This window comes from Dasypus novemcinctus, chromosome 11, assembly GCF_030445035.2.
Source record: "Dasypus novemcinctus isolate mDasNov1 chromosome 11, mDasNov1.1.hap2, whole genome shotgun sequence".
Classification (NCBI taxonomy): Eukaryota; Metazoa; Chordata; class Mammalia; order Cingulata; family Dasypodidae; genus Dasypus; species Dasypus novemcinctus.
The window spans coordinates 84920674-84942777 of record NC_080683.1 but is presented as its reverse complement, the minus strand read 5'-3'; the positions used below and the strand labels follow the sequence as shown (position 1 = coordinate 84942777).

General features: G+C 35.4%; 1 protein-coding gene, 1 non-coding gene and 1 pseudogene across 4 annotated transcripts in view; 2 read left to right on the top strand and 1 right to left on the bottom strand.

The window, feature by feature from the left end:
* The window catches only part of SESN1 (sestrin 1), a 108083-nt gene that overhangs the window by 25254 nt on the left and 60725 nt on the right, over window positions 1–22104 (top strand). The window lies entirely within an intron of this gene.
* On the bottom strand, window positions 5731–6608 carry LOC101419134 (mitochondrial nicotinamide adenine dinucleotide transporter SLC25A51-like; annotated as a pseudogene).
* On the top strand, window positions 19542–19648 carry LOC111766549 (U6 spliceosomal RNA). Its single transcript, XR_002798571.1, has one exon. It is a non-coding gene; the product is annotated as a U6 spliceosomal RNA (small nuclear RNA).

Below are 22104 nucleotides of genomic sequence, written 5' to 3'. Positions count from 1 at the left end.
AACCTCTTAAACTGTTAAAAGGCTAGTACAGTAAATACCCTATATGTATTTTTAACATTTTGTCACATGCTTTCTCTCCGCTTTCTCTCTTTTTGCTGAACCTTTTGAAAATTACAAACATTTCACACCTAAATACTTTATCACATGTCTCCTAAGAATGAGGACATTCTGGGAATTTTTAAGATGTTTTTATTTATTTTGAAATTTCACTAGTGGATGTCAAGTGTATATCTCCTCCTGCTCTCCATCTGTACCTTTTGTTATTAATCTTTTGCACTTGGGTGCTTTCAATATTTCAATCTCAAATTATTCTTATATTATTTCTTTAATTATATCTTCTCCTTCTTTATCTCTGTTATTTTCTTTTTGACCTATTATTAGATAGATGTTTAACCTCCATATTAGCTTTCTCACATATATCCTTTGTTTTTTGTCTTCTAACTCTACATCTGGGAGAGTTCCCTAAACTTATCTTTCAGATAAGAATTTGTATTCTTCACATTACAAATTTGCTCTTCAGTCCATTTCTATTATTTAGTACTTCTATTGACATGTTTATCAAACAATCATGTTTTTAATTTCTAGAACTCTTATTCTCTGATTGTCCCTTTCTCATATTATGAGTATTTTATTCTCTGCCATCTCTGAGGATATCAATTACATATTTGATTAGTCTCTTTTTTTCCTTGCTAAATCACTCAAGACCTTGGTGGAAATAGATGGCACACACTTCAAAGGGGTGATTGAAGAGAGTGTAATGAAGGGACTGTTTACAAAAGTGCAGGCAGAGTTAAGGAAAACAAACAAGAGATGATGAAGCATTTTGAACTAGTAATAGCTGGAAGTCATTGCCACCCCTAAGCCTCAAGGGACAAGAGTTGGGAGTCGTTACTGGAACCCAGTGAGATCTACAGCTAGAGGAGAAGGCTGCCAGCCCAACAGGAACTTTGGCCTGCAGTAGTGAAAGATTGCCATTGCTAACCCTTAGCCTGGCAGGGAAGAAATTTGGGGAATACTCTGACCACCCTCCTCCTTCCTTTCAATCTGCTGGTGCTCCCATTGGAAAAACTTTGTCATAAGTCAGATAGCGTGGAAACAGTCCATACATGTGAGCATTTGAAGCACAAAACGGGGTAGAATAGAGCAGAGAGGCAAATAGAGACTACTCAGCATACCTGTGTTGTGTCCATTCATGCAGATTAGGAGGACATCTTGATATGGATTGGGGCTGTGAAAAGAGTAACATTCTGGGCTGACCTGGTGGGACAAAAGAGCAGCAAAAATAAACCCTCATTTGAGGGTTTTGAGGGGAAATTTTTCTCGAGTTGAGGACTCAGAAACAAGAGAAGACATATAAGAGAAGTCTGGAGAGGTGGACGAGGAGATAGGGATGTAGCCATAGGAATGGGGGTCTACCAATGAAATGGATCCTTTAGAAGGTTTATATTAATTTTTGGTTTTCTTTGATTTTGGAGGACAATTTCCTCTTCCCTATTTAATTCTATCCTTTACCTCCAAAATGTTATTAAAAAAGACTATACTTGGTAGCTTTATATTACTGAAGCTTGGGGGAATGCTGTAAAAAGAGACACTGTGCAGTAGGATGCTATGAGATATCAGGGAAATGGGTTACAATGAGGATGGAACTACTGTGAAGCTGACACAGTTCCTTTGTGTCCAGATAGTCTGTGATGGGGAAGTGAGTTGTGGTGAGTAGGGAGGCATTGAAGTCCAAGAATAATAAGACCTGGAGGACTTTGGGGCAACCAGGCTGCAGACTCTTTAGATTATATAATTTATTCATCAGAAAAGCAACCAAATTTAATGGTATTAGAAGGAGGGCTCTCAAATAATACTTTTTTTTTTTTTTTTTTTTTTGTGAACCTGTCTGTATTAGTCAGCCAAAGGGGTGCTGATGCAAAGTACCAGAAATTGGTTGGTTTTCATAAAGGGTATAAAGGGTATTTGAGGTACAAGCTTACAGTCACAAGGCCTTAAAGAGTCCAACTTAAGGTACCATAAAAGGTACTTTCTTACCCAGAGTCTGTTGCCACCTGTTGACACAAGATGCCATGTGATGTCTACAAGGGTTCAGTCTTCCTCCTTCTTCCAGCTTCTCCCAATCTTAGCTGCAGGCCAGGGCAAGTCTTATCTCTCTCCCGGGGCTCGTTTCTCTCAGCTCAGCTGCTCTGCTCTCTCCACAAGGCCAGCTGTAAACTGTCAGGTGAACGGCTCCTCTCTCTTCCTGAGGCCTCTGCAATGTCTAATGGGGCCTTCTTTGAGTGCTTACTTTCCAGGCTCTGGGATCAAAACTCTAACCTCCCTTCTCTGTGGTGCAGTTTCTCTGAGTCCCCACCTACCAAAGGGGCAGGGAGTCAATGTCCTACTGATGTGGTCCAATCAAAGCCTTAATCATTATTTAATCAAGTAAAAGTGCTGAATCTAATATAATCTAATATGCCTAGAGGAACAGACCAGTTTACAAACATAATCCAGTATTTATTTTCGGAATTCATAAACAATATCAAACAGCCACGCTGTCCAAGGAAACAATTGATTTTGTTATATTGCATCAGATTAACCAGGTTCAAGGAGGTGATAAAATTATGATGGTCTGATATATTTTTTTCCCCTATCTTTCTTTTGTATGCTTGCATATAAGTCTTCATGTTTGCTACACTCTTAAGTCTTTATTGATGCTTGACCCAGGCAAGTCAATTTTTCTCTGTGTGAGCTGTCTAAAACTTTTAAGTTTATTACTGTCTGTCACTATTACAAAATGTTCCTTTTGGGGGCAGTCATTACATCTTGTTTTAACTCTTTAAAAATAGTGTTACTTCATTTATATTTGCTGGTTATTCAAGTGGTTTAGGAGTTTCCCTCATTGTGGATGTCTTCATGGGCCTCTTGCAGTCTCCCAGTTTGGTGGTTTTAATACTTGTTCATTGGACTCAAGTTAACCAATTTAGAGTTGCAGTTTAGAACCAATGCTCTTTATTTTATCATATTAGGTTTTTGGTCTGTTTTTCATTGATTGATACTTTGGTTGTCTCAAGGAATAAGCCTCTAGCTCATTCCATTATCATCCTTGAAATTCTCCTTAGCTATTTTCCCCCTTAAATTAAATAATGCTGATAAATTTCTTGAGTTTCCATACTGCTGCTAAGTTCTTTGAGCACATCATTTTCTTTATTGACTCCTTCAGAGTCTCTTCTAGGATGAGTAACCATCTCTTCACCGCTTTATATCATATATTCCTGAAAATAGATTATTTAGTTTACTTCTTTGGCTTCATCTTACTTTTATTAAAATTTAAATGCTGTAAGATAATCTCAATGCTATGATACTTGTCCAGATCTCAGCTCCCCAAATTGATCAAATTTCCCTAAGCGAAATAGAATAGACACATATGATTCCTACCTACATCCCTTTTTCATTCTATCCCAGAGGGATTCACATGTCTCCCTTACTGTCACTACGGGGGGGGGGGGGGGGGGGGCGGGAATAGTAGACCAAAACAAACAAACAAAAAAAAAACCTTAACACTTAAATCTGCACTCCTTGGCACTTGAATTTTCTTCTCTCTCCATTGGGGAACTACAGCAAAGGCTCCAGGGAGAAAGAGCTTGATAGAATTTATAGGTTTGTATATTTTTATTATTAGTTTATTATTATTTTAAAGGCAAAAATCAAGATATGTGATCTAACAAAGGCTTTTTATTACCTGTCAGTATGAGTATTAGTTGGAGAGAATTAATTTTAATGCAAACCAGGATTTCTAGAATATTTAATTGGTTTCATAATTTTATCTTCCACTGTGTGTATAGTGTTTATCCATCCTAAACTTGCCTCATTTGGGATTTAAGGGGTGACCTCATTCTCATATTCTTTGGTGAGTTAGTTAAACTCTTCTTATCTTATACTAGGCTAAAAGGAGTTCTAATCTTTGTGAAAAGCCTTTGATGTGTTGGTTTTAAACTATAATATAGGTAATATTTTATATTATAATAGAAAAATGTTACTCTATTTTAAAGAAAATAAATTATATTTTTATGTATTATTCATCTGTAATAAATGGTCAGTGTTTTAGGACACCAAGAATATTATCATTCTGTCCTCAAATATCTGAAAGACAAATGTGTGATCCAGAGCCTTTTCTACACCTGAGTACATATGTATTTTATTTTTTTGGCTTGCAGCCTTGTCCCTATTAGACCTAATAATCTTGGTGTGTGTGTGTGTGTGTGTGTTTAATCCTCTAGTCATATTGTTCTACCTCAGAAAGAAGAATGATTCTGCTTCAGAGTTTCCTCTCTATATCTCCACAATTAACTAGAAGAGAATTTGTGAGAGGAACAAATAACAGATTTTTAAAACTAAAAGAGTTTATATTTTAGTTTTTTAGAGCACAACAGATTGCTATTTCTTTTAAATTGAAGAATAAAAAGAAACAGAACTCTGAGCATTGAACCAATATATGAAACAGGAAAGGGAGTATCATAATAATATCAAAATTAGGGGAAAATATTTTTCTAAACCAGCAAGAACAAACATTAACTCTGATGATTCTCAAATATACCTAGCTAAAGAAAATAGAAGTTTATGAAAGTTAAGATAATGGACATGAAAATGAAAAATAATAGGAAAAGGGGATTAAAAGAGTTAATGAGATTAAATTTGGGGACTGAAGGAGAGAGAGAATGAAAAAAAAGTGTAAAATTTTAACTTTGGTGTATCAGTTGGACAGTCTGATAGTAGGTGAAGTGGTTCGAGTAAATGTTGAAAGATGACCCTACCCCAGTTATTTTTTTCTGTCCAATTCAAATAGCTCAATTTCTTATATGACAGGTAACCCATATGTTATTAATAATTGTTTATTTTAAAACTGCCACTGTGTATTTGATAATCTGAAGGTTTGCAAACTGATAGATGGGTGTAGAAAGGATAAAAGAGAAGACTGTTGTAGTTGTTTTTTGCATTTGTTACATGCGTAGAGGTCAGTAAATTGTTATAAGTTTGTCACCACACAGATTTTGCCAATTTTGGAGTATATTGTCAAGTGATGTAGACTTATTTATACTTAATATATTCTCTGTGGTTTTTTGGATTTATTTTCTTATTTTCTCAGAAGTCATTGTTGTAGCAGAAACATCTAGTAATATGACAATAGTATTTCCAAATTTCTGACATATTAACATTTGTTATTAAGTATTCCTGAGACTGAGGGATATGAAAAGTTAAACTGTGTATTTTGCACATAGTTTCTTTATTTTCATCATTTAGTCAACATAGTGCTTTATATAGGTCAATACTTAGGGTTAATAAGAATCATTGGGGAGGCAGATGTGGCTCAGGTGATTGGGCTCCTGTCTACCATATGGGAGGCCCCAGGTTTGATTCCTGGGACCTCCTGGTGAAGGCAAACTGGCCCATGCCATCACGGAGAGCTGATGGCAGATAGCGAGTGCAAAACAACAAGGGGTGGGGGTGGAGAATAATAAATTAAGTAAAATGAATCTTAAAAAAAAAAAAATCATTGCTATTTTTTTTTCCTATTGAAACATTTTTTTCTGTTGTTGTTACATAAAGAAAATAGCTTTGCCCATAGTCCACTTTACCCTGGACTTATAACAACATGGATATGGCCAATTAGGAACCAGGTCAAAAACACTGCATTCTTCTTAGGTCTGTTCATTTAGTTGATAAGTGGCACCTAACTAATGACTTCTTTCATATAACCTTTAGCATGAACTCATAAGTTGCATTGATTATGCCCCAAGATATGAGGGACCGATGGTAATTCAGATGGACATCTCTGAAAATGTTTGTCAGTTTCCTGTCCCGTTCTAGCCAGATTTTTGAGAAAATCTTAGGGAAAGATAGAAATTTCCCATCAATCTGATACTACATGCGAATTTTTACAAATTAAGTTAAAAAATAAGAATTCCAATAGCACCCAATAGCTCTCCACAGGTAAAATCATTGACCAAATGCACACTGTGAGTCTTTGCAGTAGCAGATACTCCTTAATGGGATCTTGAAGGCCAAAAACAAAGGACATTGCTGTATTCATTATGGAAAAGAATGGGCACCAAACCTCTCCAATTCCATGGGATTTCAGTGCCTTGAAAGCCTGATAAGTATTTGTAAATCTGTCATGATGCTTGTGGTCTTGAAACACTTTCTGAACTCTTTCAAATTGAGTGAAAATTGCTGCTGCTGTCCCTGCAAGTTCTGCTGCTACACTCCGAGTTACAAACTCTGGTGTGCTGACATGCTTATGGAGAAGGCAAGTAAAATCCTCACAATACCAAACATAAGTGCCAAAGTTGTTGTCTTTTACATTAATGGGGGAAGGATTCCACGATACAAGTTTTGGAATCCATCCCTCCTCAACTGACGTAATGCATCCCAGGTTCTGATTCCGTATAGCTGTTGCAGAAAGTGGACCTTTTGAATAGAAAAAGTGATTGCTATATTGTTGAAAGCTGCACAGCAGCCACACAAGTAATGCTTCATTTCACAAACATCTGTAAAATGAGGTGATATATCTTGTTTTGAAGATGTTATAATTGGTGACCTGTTTTATGGGCTTCTGAATCCATCATGTTTCTTAAGAACAGAACTTTCTTCTTCATGAAGGATTTTTCCTTCATGGATTTTTCCTTCATGGTAACTTTTTTATATCTTTCCCATTTTCCTCCATTGTTAATGTTTGTTAGGTTATCTTTTCTGGACAGTTGTGGTAACCAAATTTCCCACTGCCTCTGGCATCCTGACCCATGCCAAGTAGCCAGCCACCTGCTGGCAGGTCAGCAAACAAGCCCAAAAGCCACCGCTGCTCAGGCACAGACCTTGCCATTGTTATTTTAAAAATTCAGGTGACGGACTTGACCCAGTGGTTAGGGTATCCGTCTACCACATGGGAGGTCCACAGTTCAAACTCCGGGCCTCCTTGACCCGTGTGGATCTGGTCCATGCGCAGTGCTGATGCGTGCAAGGAGTGCCGTGCCACACAGCATAGTCCCCCGCATAGGGGAGCCCCACGCGAAAGGAGTGCACCCATAAAGGAGAGCCACCCAGCGCGAAACAAAGTGCAGCCTGCCCAGGAATGGTGCCACACACACGGAGAACTGACACAACAAGATGACACAACAAAAGGAAACACAGATTCCTGTGCTGCTGACCAATAACAGAGCGGAGAAAAAAGATGAAGCAAATAGACACAGAGAACAGACAACCAGGGTGGGGCGGGGGGAGGGGAGAGAAATAAATAAATAAATCTTTAAAAAAATAAAATAAAAAATTCAAAACATTACATGTGAGTTGTTTTCTTCTAAAACTATGGCAACTGTTTTTCTTTTTTTTAACTTCTTGTATTAAGTTCACATTTATGTTTTCATTTGCATGAACCTATTCAAATCCTAGATGTGTTCAAACTGTAGTCATGAAGAAATATAAGGTATAGCTACTTTGGAAGAAAAGTAGATGATAGTTTCTAAGAATTTGTTCCTTATATTTTATACTGTAAAATATGATCAATCAATAATGTTTAGAGTTAAGAGCATTCCTATCCATTTAAATTCCTTAGTACTTTAATTCTACAAAAATGCCTTTGGCATTCTCAATAGCATCTAGATTCTAAAGTATAGTGATTTATATAATTTGATACTCCTAACGTTTTGTTTGGCTCTACTCAGTGTATTACATACCTAGAAAACAACACAGGTTATATATTTTCATTAAAAAGAAGCCCTGTGTTTATTACTTGTGTTGTTGCAATAAGAAAGTTATTAAGTAATAAGTATTTAATAGTTTAAATTCTTAAAGTCCTTTTTAGTTCAAGAGAGGACTTTTAAGGAAGAACTTTTTCAGCCTTAGAGAGGCCAGGTGACTGATGAGGCAGAGTCTTATGCACCTGTGCTTTAAGTTGCCTTATTTTTGCACAAGCCAACATTTTTCTAGTGTTTCCCAGCTACTAGGCACAAGGCTTCTTGCTAGAGAGATAAAGAGGAGATAGACAAGGCCCCAGCCCATATGGGACTCACATCCATTTGGAGAGACAGCTATATAAACAAGTTATTATATAAACAGTTACAGTATGTTAAGTGGTATGTGAGAGGCTGTAGTATATACTGTATTATGGACACAAAGTGAAGGAAAGATTAGTTTTGCTTGGGAGAGTTAGGGAAATTTTCACAGAAGAATTACACTAGATCTTGGCCATATTTGAGAAGGACCTTAATGGATATATAAGATTTTTCCAAATGAAAAAGGAAGAACATTCTGGATAAAATAATCAACATGAGTAAAGGTAGTGGTTACAGTGATTGTGGGAGGAGGAAATGGTAGATGGCGAGGCCAGAAAGGTAGGTTGAAGCAAAATTGTGAATGGCTCTGTTAGCCAAGCTAAGATATTTGGCCCTTATAGCTCTTAAGGGATTCATTGGAGGGGAATATGATACTTAATATGATCAGATCCACTTTAAAAAGATAACTCTGAAGTTTGGAGGATAGATTGGAAGAAGGAGCGCCTAGATGAAGGAACACCTTATGAGGTAATATCCCATGGAAGAGAAGAAGGCTAGTTTATTCTTCAGCTCTTCCAGTATAGAAACTCAGTTAAAGTAGCCTCTTCAGAGGTGGCCATCTGAATCAGGGGTCTGATTCACCAAACATCCGTAGAATAATACTTTAATTTATCCATGTTTTGATAGAAATATATCTAAGGTGGTAATCCATTTTGCTTAATTGTTTAGGAAATCAAATCATAGATCAGAAAGTATTTTGAACCTAAAATTAATGGGATGTTGAATTTTTTAAGGAATTTGTTTTCTGTTCCCTGGAGGTATTTCTGTCTATGTAGTCCATATTGAACATCTAGAAATAGAGCAGCCTTTCCTCTTCCATAGTTCTAAATTAACAATAGACTTTCTTATTATCAAATACCTTTTTTAATAGCTACTGAAAGCACCAATCTCATACCTCTTAAATAAGTATAGTTTAATAGGTAACAATTTTCTGTGCATCAGTCATATTTTCCTAAGAACATACCCTGGTTTTATGGTTTGACATGAGTTTCCTAATTCCTTTCTAAAACACATTTATATTCCATCTCTTTAGAATGGGTAAATTTTACCTTATAGCTAAGCTGATTCATTTTAAATTAGTTCTTTTTCAGTGAGAATTAAGTAATTTTAGAGAGGTACCTTTTTCCCTTGTTTCCAACTTCTGGGGATGACCTGTGGTGAGTCTTGTAACTCTCATATCCAAGAGGAGGTTTAAATAGTAAATACAAAGGATGTCACACCCTTCTAAATCTTGATATAGAATATACCATTGTGTTTTAAATGTATGGACTAAAGATGAAATGGGTAGCAATACAGTTAAGAGTTGAACAAAAACTTCCAGAAAACATTCACAAAACCAGATCTTATTCATGGACCCCTCAAGTTTTGTATTACAAACAGGATTCATAGTCTCATAATACCAAGATTCACTATGCGGCTCCTTTCCTTTAACTGTGACCTCTAGAATCCGAAAATTGTAAAAGGAATGGAGAGTAGGCCTAGATAAGATAGAGGATTGATTCAAGTCTAAATTTTATCGTCTTTTTTCTTTTATTAGAGAGGTTGTGGGCTTACAAAACAATCATCCATAAAATAACATGATTCCTTATGAAACTATTATTAACACCTTGCATTGGTGTGGTATATTTGTTACAATTGATGAGAGCACAGTTTTATGATTGTACTATTAACATAGTTCATGGCTTAATTCAGGATTCACCATTTGGGCTGTGCAATTCCATGAGTTTCTTTTTTAAATATTTATTCTAATACCATATACACAGCCTAACATTTCCCCTTTTAACCACATTCAAATATATAATTCAGTGCCATTAATTATGTTCACAATGTTGTGCTATCATCACTACCATCCATTACGAAAACTTTTCTATCATCCCCAATAGAAACTCTGTGCAATTTAAGAATGAACGGCCTGTACCCTATCCCCATGCTCTCTCCTGATAACCTGTCATCTAGATTCTGATTCTGTGAGTTTGCTTATTCTAATTATTTCATATCAGTGAGATCATACAATATTTGTCCTTTTGTTTCTGGCTTATTTCATGCAACATGATGTCTTCCAGGTTTATCCGTATTGTCACATGCATTAGAACTTCATTCTTTTTTGTGGATGAATAATATTCCATTGTGTGTGTATAGGACATTTGTTACCCATTCATCGGTTGATGGACATTTGGTTTGTTTCCATGTTTTGGCAATTGTGAATAATGTCGCTGTGAATACCAGTATGCAAATATCTGTTCAAATACCTGTTTTCAGTTCTTTTGTGTATACACCTAGAAGTGGGATTGCTGGGTCATATGTGAATTCTATACTTAAGTTTCTGAGAAACTGCCCAGCTGTCTTCCATAGTGCCTGTACCATCATACAGTCCACCGGCAATAATTATTTCTATTTCTCCACATCCTCTCCAACATTTGTAATTTTCTGTTTTTATTTTATTTTTTTTTAAATAATAGCGATTCTAGTAGGTATGAAATGGTATCTCACTGTAGTTTTGATTTGCATTTCCCTAGGGCTAATGATGTTGAGAATTTTTTCATGTATTTTTTGACCATTTATTTATCTTCTTTGAAGAAATGTCTCTTCAAGTCTTTTGCCCATTTTTAAATTGGATTGTCTTTTTATTGTTGAGTTGAAGGATTTCTCTATATATTATGGATATTAAACCTTTTTCAGATATGTGATTTCCAAGTATTTTCTCCCTTTGTGTAGGTTGTCATTTCACCTTTATGATAAAATCCTTTGAGGAGCAAAAGTTTTTAATTTTGATGAGGTCCTATTTATCTATTCTTTTCTTTTGTTGCTTGTGCTTTGGGTGTAAAGTTTAAGAAACCATTGCTTAACATAGGTTATGAAGATTCTTCCCTACATTTTCTTGTAGGATTTTGATTGTTCTGGTTCTTATATTTAGGTCTTTGATCCATTTTGAGTTGATTTTTGTATATGGTGTGAGGTAGGAAATTCAAGGCTAATTTGAATCTAATAATCAACCTCTTTAAAAGTTAAAAAAATATTTTTCATATATTTCTCTACTAAAAATATGTGTATCATTTTTATATTTGAAGACATGATGTGAACAAAGTATATAAGGTTGAAAATAGAATATGTGACCATTTAACCACAAATAAATACATATAAAAATATCACTTTTAACTAAAATATATTTTTCTGATTACTAAAATAATGCATGTCCATTGTAGAAAATTTGGGATGTACTGAAATATATAATATAGAAAATTTGAATCTCCTATACATCTATTACTCATCTTTATGAGTATTAGCATTGGTATATCCTATGTCTTCTTTTCTCTGTGTAAAAATATCTCTCTATAAATAACAAATTGTTAAAATCTTAACCACTCTGTACATATTATGTTGTATTCCAAGCTTTAGGCTCAACAATATAACATGTACATAATTTTTAGTGACTCTATAGAATTTCAGAATATGTTGCTACCATTGTTTATTTGATGACTATTATATTGCTTCCTTCCTGTATGCCTTTATTTATTTATTTATTTTCTCTACTGTCATCCTTGTCTACAAATCTTTGGAAACATCTTGGTTTCCTTAAAACAGTCCTAGAAGTGGAATGCTTGAGAAAAGTGTAGGAATATTTTAAAAGTTAAAGGGCATGTTTTTTTTAAGGATTCATTTATTTTATTTATTTCTCTCCCTTTCTCCCCCCACCCCGCCCCTGCCAGTTATCTGCTCTCTGTGTCCATTTGCTGTGTGTTCTTCTGTGTCTGCTTCTATTCTTGTCAGCAGCCCGGGAATCTGTCTCTTTTTGTGTGTCATCTTGCTGCATCAGCTCTCCATGTGTGTGGTGCCACTCCTGGGTAGGCTGGACTTTCTTTCATGCTGGGCAGCTCTCCTTATGGGGCACACTCCTTGCACGTGGGGCTCCCCTACATGGGAGACACCCCTGCGTGGCACGGCATTACTTGCGAACATGAGTACTGCGCGTGGCCAGTTCCACACAGGTCAAGGAGGTCCTGGGTTTGAACCATGAACCTCCCATGTGGTAGGCGGACGCTCTATCTGTTGAGCCAAGTCCGCTTCCCTAAAGGGCACTTTTAATATACATTCATAACCACTCTGCAGAATCACGTGCCATAGACTGCTTTAGACAATGCCTTTGTTCAGCCAGTTACTTCATTTCTGATTATTTTCCTCCAGGATGATTTCTCTGCTACTATACTTCACTAAGAACACCATTGTGTGTATCATCAGTGTGACCTTTTCCTCTTAATTTTTTAGACCATTTTGGTTTCCATTCATAGAATTATAGCTAGTTTTCAACCTCTGCTGCTATCATTCACAGTTGTTACCATATTTTATTTGCCACATACATGATTCAGTGTTTATAGAATGCTGTGATATTAGAAATATATTGGTTTTTCTGTTGTGCTATTAAGAGCTTTGCATGGCTCATAGTTAATCATCCTCTAAGCTGTTAAAATAAACTGATTATGATCCATGTTTTGATTGGTGATTGATGATGACATGTGGCTTTCAGATCTTGTCTTTTGTTCTCAAGTACATACTGTCCTTAAATCATTTTCTATTTTGGTTTCAATTAGTACATGATTGGACAGGGCATTATGTGTGTAACCGCATCCTTGATGCTTTGGGGTAAGCACACTATTTTCCATTACAGCCTGATATGTGGCCTAGGTCATTGTTATGTTCACTGACTCTGAGCTAACTCAGGAGTCATCCATAAGCCTTTATTTATTGTCTTGACATATACTTCAAGAATATAAGGATATGGCTATTCATGGATTTGGAATCCTGTAGGGAAAAAAGTAGTGGATAAGGAAGGATTCTAGAGGTTGGCTAATATCAAGCCAGTCTAGTGACAAGGTTAAATTATAGTACTTCACTGAGAGTCTAAGACTATTTCATGATTATTTCATCATTTCTTGTTGATTTCCATGTCATAAATTTCAGTTCATTCTTTAGATCCAAAGTTATAAACACAACTCAATCTTATTTCTGATTCTTTTAGTCATTTGTCTTGGGTTAAAAATTGCTACCTTCTAGTAACAAATTTTCCAAGGCTTCATGTGATTCCATGACATGATTGGTACTAGTTTCACTTATTCATAATTTAAATGAGATTTAATTTTATTATGTGATTAAAGTAGAATTGATTTTTTGTGATCTATTAACTTTAATAAAAAAAAAGTTTAAAAAAATAAAGTAGACTTGAGCATCCTACAGATGCTACACTAATTATATTCGTTGATGGCCTACTTTTTCTGACCTATAAAGCTAAATAAGGAAGGAATTGTCTTTGCCTTTGAGGGATTTTCCCTCCAAAAGAGATTAGTTCACCGTCATTGCTGTTTATTTTAACATGACACTTTTCTAGAACTTTATAAAACTCTATAGTACTAAAATAATGAGTAGAAAAGTTGAATTAATCTTCTCCCAAAGGAAAAAAAAAGAAAAAAGGCAGATCAACACTCTCTTCCCATTCCAATTAGAAATTAAGTGTTAAGCTTTGTAAACAGGCTCTTTAAACCAAAGATAGAATCTGTGGATCAGGAATACATACATGAAGCAATAATTTGAAAACACTATTAATGATATTTCTTATAATACTTCTCTTAAAGGTCTCCTTTTAAATGTTTTAGAATTTATTCCAGAAAGGGGAAAAAAAAAGAGCTCAACAAATATCCTTTGTTAATGTTTTATTTAGTGGTATGGTTTTTCCCACAGATTAGATGATGTTTACTTCTTAATATAAATGTTGTGTGTATACACACTAACGTGTGTTTATTTTCATTGTTGTCGATTAATGCACAGTGCTTAACAGAGGCCTAGCTTTGATGCTTTCAGGTTGAGAACTAAAGGAGTGAAATGTAGAAAATCAAAGTAGGTCAAAGAGTACTGTAGTGTAGCAAAGGGGAAGTTCCTAAGCTTACTTACATTGTCTTGCCTCTGGTGGAGTTCGCTTTCATTGTTATAGTCTAGGCCTGTCTTCCTGTGAGTGGAAGAAATACACAAATTGTAGAAAAATCTCAGGAATATTATCATTAGGTAACTTTTTAGAACAATAAGTTATTGTCAGTTATTAGGAGGGTCGGTGGGGACAGCAGAGTGGTGAGTAAAAACTAGAATTAGATTTGTTCTTAAAGTAATTCCAAAGAGCAAAGGCAAAATTATACATAAACATGATGGCTTCTATGAATATGATGTAAAGAGTGCTCTGTGGGTCTCTATGGAATGGGAACTGCATTTCAGATTTTGGCTTGACTGTTCTGCTTTTTTATATGGAAATGACCATGTTTTAGGATTAAGAATCTTGATTCCAGGCTTAGCAATCCATGTCATATTAGATCTGAACATCTCCAACTGAATAAACACAAAAAGCATATCTACTGATTGTTAGAATAGCAACTATCACCATTTTTTGTCTACTTGACTATGACTAAGCTCCTATTAGAATATAGGAGTTTACTCCAGCAGGCTTCAAAGATCCTAGAATGTCAAAATGAAATTTTCTTAAAATTAAATGTTAAGAAATGGCTTCTGTAAATTGGTTAACTATTAAGTTATCATCTACACACTTTATTATATAAAATGATATATATGAAGTTACTTATCAAATTTCTTCAAATATAGTATACTAGTATCTCAGATTATGTTTTCTCTTAGAGTAAAGGTTTATTCTCGGGCTTAATTTCCTTTCTTAGGCCTCCCCCAGTTTTGTTGTTGTTTGCTCTCTGTTTTGTTTGTTTGTTTTAAGTGCAAGAGATCCATGAGAACACTAAGCTTTTTAGAGCTCAGAGTTTTGCTGAAGTTATTTTCTATTGTATTTGTCAAGAATTGCTGACATCTTAAAAGCTATCATAGGAGTAAATAGCAGTTGCCTAGATTGTTTGATGATTTTGGACAAGCGTGGATCAGGATTTCCTGTACTTTTTCTTCCTCTTCTGGGTCTGTGTTGCCTCTATCTCTGTGCAGTTGTACACTTGGAAAGAAAAAAACAAAGCAGGGTCACTGGATCTAAATTACTTTTACTTACGTGACAAATGAAATTTTCCTTCTATTATGCATTACAGTTTTGGCATCCTTTGACCTCTAGACAGAGATTTGCAGTTAAGACCCGGAATGTGGGGTTTTTAGGAGAGGAAATTTTTCTGAGCTGAAGCTTCACTTTTCATGTATTTCATTCTAGGCAGAGACAACCAGTCCCTGCTTTTTGGTTCAAAATTATTCCCAAAATCCATATGATAATGTATATTATTGTGAGAAGCCCATTTTCCTGTGGATTATGTGATCTACAGTTTAGACGCTATTCCTGGATTCTCTGTGTTTTGGGATATAGTTGACTGAATTTTTAAAAAGGATATGTCAAAAGGAGAAGTTGTTTAAGAGCTAGGCACTCTGTTAAAAAAAAAAATTGTTATCATATGTCGAATGAAGGGGATAATCATAGTCACTGCCTTTAAATACTAGGAGTGCCTGCAGAAATTCTGAATATTTTCTCTTGATCAGGAAGTGAATGGCTAGGGTCCAGAAGATAAGGAAAGTATGAACTTCTGAGCAGAGGCAGATCCTTGAAGGAGACTTTCTTGAGAAACTGTAATTGGGCTTTGAGAATTGTTGATGGATCAGGATTGTGTTTGAATACAAATAACAGAAAACCCTACTATATGGTTTAAACCAATAGGACTCTCCCTTCATAAGAAATCTCAATTTGGGCAGTCCAGGATGACTTACTGTTTAGCTCAATGAATAATGGCCTTTCACCATCCTTAGGATGTGGCTTTCATTCTCAAGGTCGCCAGATAACTACTGTACCTCTAGGTATCACAATATGTTATCTAATACTGGGTATCAAATTACTCCAAAACACATCATCTTAAAACAGCAAACACTGATCGCAGACACTTTCTGAGCACCAGGAATTCAGGAGTTGCTTGGTTGGCTGATTCTGGCTCAGGGCTCTCATGGGGTTGCTGTGAAGATATTATCTGGGCCTTGTCTGATCTGCAGATCTGTTTCCAAGCTAACTCATGTGGCCAGTGGGAGGAGGCTTCAGGTCCTCACCACATGGACCCCTCTGCTCATAACATGGCACCCGGCTTTCCCCAGAACAAATGATCCGAAAGTGTCTCTTATAGCTGAATCTTGGGCGTGAGATACCCCTTTTATTCTTTTAGTCACACAGACCCACCCTGATACAGCATTGGAGGAGACTATACGAAAGTGTGAATGAATATGAGGAGACTGAGATCATTGAGAGCCATCTCTGAGGCTGCCCAGCCAACCTCACAAGTATGTTACAGGCAGTAAATTGAAAGAAAGGAAAGAGGCAGGCCCAAGCAGACTTCAGTTTCTATCTCAAAGGCCAGAACTGTTTAACATGGCCTCTCAAGGGAGGCTGGGGAATTAAATCTTTAGCTTTTATAGCCTCTGTAATAGAGTCAGGCAGAGGAGAATGGGGGTTGGAAGTGAAGTTTGGGTTAGCCTAATGTTCAGTGTCTACCGCATACACTGGGCATTTGATGACATTGTCTAATCTTAATTTGTCTATATTGCCTGTTGTTAACAACTATATTAGCTTTCTAGAAGGAGATTCAATCAACAGAAGTATAAATGTGAGGAGCCCTGAAAATTAATTTTTTTTAAATGTGACTCTAGGTATTACAGAAATAAAGCCCTCACTGATAGTGAGCTACCAGAAGATACCTAAAGTTTTAAATTTATGAATCATAATTTAGTTTGTATCTGCATAAAAAATTTGGCAATAAAAACTCTGAAATCTGAAACTATACCCAACGTCTATGTTTTCCGTCCTAAATGGGTATTTCCCCTTTCAAGTGTATTTGTGCCTACCATATATCATATATAATTACTATAGCTGCTTATAAAATTTTTGGAAAAGTTGAAATGATCTTTGCCAGGCACTGTTTCACTTGATGTTTTTCTTTGTAATGATTACTAGTTTTTGGAGATGCATATTGTTGATTAGAATAACTGTATTTGTTTCCCTTGAGTAGATAATACTAACTTAAATTTCTGAAAAATGCCATACAATTTGGAAACAGATGTAAACTGAGGATCAAAGAGGGATTAGAGAAGAAAGTGATGGGAGTTGGATGCAAAATAGATTGAAAGGAGGTTAGGGGGGGCAGACTTGGCCCAGTGGTTAGGGCATCTGTCTACCACATGGGAGGTCTGTGGTTCAAACCCCAGGCCTCCTTGACCCACGTGGAGCTGGCCCATGCGCAGTGCTGATGCACGCAAGGAGTGCCCTGCCACGCAGGGGTGGCCCTGTGCAGGGGAGCCCCATGCACAAGGAGAGCTGCCTAGCGTGAAAGAAAGTGCAGCCTGCCCAGGAATACGCACACACGGAGAACTGACACAACAAGATGATGCAACAACAAAAAAGAAACAGATTCCCGTGCCACTGACAACAACAGAAGACAAAGAAGACACAGCAAATAGACACAGAGAACAGACAACGGGGGTGGGGGGGCGGATAAATAAATAAATAAATCTTAAAAAAAGAAGGAAAGGAGGTTAGGACTAGAAGATAAAGCTCAAGAGCAAGGAGAGCCACAAACTCATTGGCAGATAGAAGTGAGGGCCGTAACTAGAGCAACCTGGGCTCCTTCTTCAAAAACATATCCACTGGGAAAGGGGACTTTGTCCATGAAGTACTATAATAACAGTTTGACTTCTTGGGGAAAATAAGGAGTTTGAACATACTTCAAAATGACAATATAACTGATATTTAATTTCATCTTGAAACAGAGAAGTTCTTTTAAAGCATAAACCACAAACTGGAGAAAAAAAAAGTTGAAGTATATAGGGAAAATATTAATATTCTTAATGTATTAAAAACTCCTACAAATCAAAAAGAGCAAAAGACAGAGATAGAAAATAGGTAAATTAGGAACAAATAAAAATTGTCAAAAAATGCAAAAAAGGTTCAATATTACAAAAGTAGAATTTTTTCCCTATTCTTTTTGCAGTTTTTTAAATATACTTTTTTATTTTTTTAAAAAGATACTTAGATTGTATAAATGTTACATAAAAAATATAGGGGATTCCCCTATGCCCAGCTCCCATCCCCTCCCACATTTTCGCATATTAACAACATCCTTCAATAGTGTAGTACATTTGTTACAATTGATGAACACGTTTTGGAACATTTTGCAGAGTTTTTAAAAAGTGATTGCTTCATGTAAATCAGGATGTCGTGGAATGGACTTTCTCATAGCTTTTTATTCAGTAATTTCACTTAGAACTAAAATATTTTTTCACATCTCTAAACAAGTTCTTTAAGTGTATTTTTTTAAGGATGATAAAAAACAGATATTTTAAAACTACATGTTTCAACTTAAAACTGTAACTCTCTTCCGTTAAATTGAGAAAGTCAATGAACCTATTGTTCTTCTCTTCCTCTCATCACCTGTTGTTATTTTTACATTCTTTAGATTTATGACATTTAAATTCTATTCCATAAGCATAATTCCCAGTGTTAGTCTAGCTCTATATTTAAGTGAATTTGTTGTTTATCACTGTTGTAAGTAATCAACAGAAAATTAAATTGACAATAACTTAAAACTATGTTTAGGAAATTTTGCATGCACACACTTGAAAGATGAAAAGAAAGAAGGTAAAAAAAAAGAATAATCTTTCTGGTAATGTTAAAAATGGCAAAATTGACAAGGGGAAATTTGGACAAGAAATTTTGAAAAGAATTCATTGTCATTGGTGTAATTATAATTAATAAAGATGTATTCAGAAATATGGGGTCAAAACATTCTGAACCTATGGGATTCAAAGGGCTGCATGAGTAAATGAATATGGCAACTGAGCTGCATGTTAACAGGAATTCAAAAGATTTATTATCTAAGGGTCAAATCCATTGAATGTTAACACATTAGTTTCTACAAGGCATACAATCTTGTCATATTAAGATTATTGGTATCTAGGGATGATGTTTTAAGGCTGTTATCTTGGAAATATCTTTTATTGCTCTCCTTTTATCTTCACCTCCTACAGCCTGATGAATGGCCCATTCGTTGGTATTCTCAATGATATTCTCAATACCATTCTCTGTTTTCATTTTTACTCTAATACCATCATTCCGGAAATACTACTGTGACTGAAGTCTAATGTCAGTATTTCCTGCTTCTAACCCATCTCTGAGGCCTTCACATGGCTCTGTATTAAAAATTGGCTAATTGACACACACCTGTCACAGCCTAACCCAAAGCTTCTTTCTTGTACTTCTCTCTATAGAACCTTCTTCTGTAGTTAACATAATAGACTGGAAAGATAAATTCAACCTCTTTAAATTCATCTACATTTGAGTTTAGTTTTAAAGGTATTTAAAAGGCATACTTTTATTCCTGAGGTAGTTAGACTTATTGGTATAGAAATGATAGGTCCTAGAAAATATTTTCAAAACCTAGCAGAGTGCTCACTTCGGCAGCACATATACTAAAATTGGAACGATTCAGAGAAGATTAGCATGGCCCCTGCACAAGGATGACATGCAAATTCGTGAAGCATTCATATGTTTTAAAACATTTTTTATGTACTATTTCCTGAAGAGCATTAGCAGAGATCCAACAGCACCCAGAAATCACACTGGTGCAAAATAAACTCAAAAAACATGGTCTCACAGAAAAGAAATACAAACAAAAAAAAAATTGAGCAGATTTTCATCCTTGTTCCTTCCTTCATCAAATTCAACCTTTGTGAATTTTCTTCATTTTAAATATTTGAATTTCAAATAAAAGCGTAAAAGTATCTTGAGACTTTTCATTGTGTTTAGGATTGAAGCCATTATCCTTACTGTGGCCCTGAGGGCTTTGACCGTCTGGGGCCTACCTATTCCTCCAGTCTCCTGCCCATGTCCCCTCATGCTTTCTGTGTTCTGGCTTTGTTTACTGGCTTTGTTATTGCTGTTACCTCTAATTTCTTGCAGGCCTTCCTGTCATAAAGTGTTTCTCATACTTCTCTGTCTACATGTAATGTTCTCCCCATTTCCTTCCTCCCCATGCTTCATTAATGCCTACTTATCCTTCATATCTTAATATAAACATCAATTATGCAAGGAAGTGAGGGATATGTAGCAATATGACTTCAAGCACTGCTACCATATTACCTGGGTTCCCATCCCACCTTGTTATTTACTATTAAGTAAGTTATTTGACTTATCTGAACCTTAGTTTCTTCGTCTGTAAAATGGAGGGGAGTATAATTTTTAACTTATATGATTATTAAGTGAGGAATGAGAAAAGCCTGTAAAATATCCAACACAGAGCCTGACTAGCATTGAATAAAGCACCCAATAAATGTTATATATCATTATTCCCAATCTACCTCCTACCCACAGTTCCCTGCTGCACACACTACACACAAAGACACATACATACAAACCACTAGCAAACAGTCTAATCTTACTCCTTTTACTGTATACTGACATATGGCCATGTACCTCTCTTTTTTAACATTTACAACTTACCTTGGTGATGATTTTAAATTATTTGTGTGATTTTAAGTTCTGTGGGGGTAGCAACTGTGTAGTTTTGCTCACCATGATATCCTTAGTACCTAGCCCATAATAAGCCAACAATAAAAGTTTGTTGAGTGGATAAGCAAATAAATGAACTAGAGATATATCCTGTCTCCTCTCATAATAGTGTACTTGATGGTAACGTTTCTATAGTACAGAAAGTCTTGCCTTTAAAATTATAAATAAAAAATCTAATACCGATGACTAAAGAATTACCTAATAACAGTACTTTATATAAAGTTTGTTTGGGCCTTTTTGAGTGTTTAAACATAACATTTTTAAATTAGTGAATAAGAAGCTCTTCATTTTTTTCAAAACATTGGAAAGGGGTTACACTGAATTTTAATTCTACAATGAGGGCTAGATAAACTATTTTAAGTGATGTTTGATCAACTGTGTAAAATATGCATAAGAAAAACAACTTGGAAAATGTTAGCAGCTTTCTCAGAGCATTAGAGTTATGATCAGTTTTAATCATTTTGTATTTATATTTAAATATTTTCTACTTTCTTAGAGCCAAACTGTTAGCTTTATATTAACAAAAATTGGCCTTCTCAAATATTTCTAGAATTTGTAGGATGATACTTTTCATTCATTCATTTATTCAGTAGCTATTTCTGAGCAGCTAAGTGCCAAGCACAGTTTTAGACAAAGGGAATGAGACTATAATAGGCAGAAATCCTTGTCTTTGTGGAATTCCCATTTTGATATATTTGCAATTAGGTGTGTGACTTTGTTTTGAAACTCCCCTTCAACAGCTTTCCTAAAAATTGATGTCACATTAATGATGTATTATTTTCATCTTGTATTCAGTTATACAAAAAGAGAGAACCAACATTGTGATTCTCAAACTCTTTCCAAGTCTACAACTCTTCTGTGAATGTTTTTCATACCTTAGAACCATATCTTTGAACTAATAGTCAAGTGTAAAGGTGATTAGGGGGATTCAATTTAAACATTCTTTAAAGAGTCAAAGAGTTAGTTCACATAGCATTATTAAAATACAGTGTTGTAGCTTGTTCAACTTGGTTAATGTTAAAATAATCAACTGATATTTTACATTATCACTAAAGTAATAGCATTATAGTCTGACAGTTTAAATAGCCAATAAATAAACAAAATTTTTAAAATCTAAGAAAAGATTTTGATCCCTTGAAATCTCATGGAACCCTAAAGCTTCCTGAAACCAACTTTAAAGCTACTGATCCAAAAGAATTTTTAAACAATTGCAGAACTGGTCTCTGAAATGAGTACCTCTGTTTTCTTAACAAACTTGCCATTTGATCCAGAAATTAGCTTCTAAGTCAGTAGTTTAGGACTGAGATTATATTTTCATATATAAGAAGTATCAATACTTGGTGATAAGCTTCAGAGATCAGCTGACAGAAACTTATTTATCCATTCTTACTTGAAAACTCATGCTACTTGAACATTTTCTGCTGTAACAAACTTCCACTT